We start from the raw sequence: 723 nt of genomic DNA on the forward strand, positions 1-723 counted from the left end.
GGAGTGACTCCCAGAGCGATAGGGGACTGACTCCCAGAGCGATAGGGGACTGACTCCCGGAGCGATGGGGGACTGACTCCCGGAGCGATGGGGGACTGACTCCCGGAGTGATAGAGGAGTGACTCCCAGAGTGACGGGGGGGGAATTACTCGAGGAGCGGGGGGGGACTGACTCCCGGAGCAATAGGGGACTGACTCCCGGAGCGACGGAGGGGCTGACTCCCGGAGCGACGGAGGGGCTGAGGTACAAATCCTGGTAGAGCGTGAGTTACCTTGTTGCTGCTGAGTGCTGGTGAGTAGTGGACTGGAGGCTAGAACAATGTGGGACAGTTGCTGGATTTGGGCCTGGTACCACACGCTGTGCTGCTGGTATTGGACTAATTTAAAACCCTTTCACTATGTTGTAACTATGTCTGTAAGTACTGCTTATGCTTTCCTTTAATCCTCTTTGTGTAAGAGCACTTTTTCTTTACTCTGTAAGATCTGTACCTACGTATTTGTCCCATTAAAAGGCAGCCATTATAAAAACTTTTCACTGTACTCCCATACTTCTGTACCGGAGCATAAGTGACTGTAAAGGATATTCTTGTGTTTTCTACTTGTTTCTGGTGTGGGGCCAAACCCTGGGGATCACAGATTGAATGTCGTTGGTGAAGAATCTCGAGGGAGGAATAATACCGAGGGAGGAATAATACCGAGGGAGGAATAATACCGAGGGAGGAAT

At 51.2% G+C, this 723-nt stretch overlaps 1 protein-coding gene across 1 annotated transcript in view; it reads left to right on the plus strand.

Moving 5' to 3' along the window:
• The window catches only part of LOC125486014 (adhesion G-protein coupled receptor D1-like), a 6,454-nt gene that overhangs the window by 1,563 nt on the left and 4,168 nt on the right, over positions 1-723 (plus strand). The window lies entirely within an intron of this gene.

This window comes from Rhincodon typus, chromosome 24 (assembly GCF_021869965.1).
Source record: "Rhincodon typus isolate 14 chromosome 24, sRhiTyp1.1, whole genome shotgun sequence".
Taxonomy (NCBI): domain Eukaryota; kingdom Metazoa; phylum Chordata; class Chondrichthyes; order Orectolobiformes; family Rhincodontidae; genus Rhincodon; species Rhincodon typus.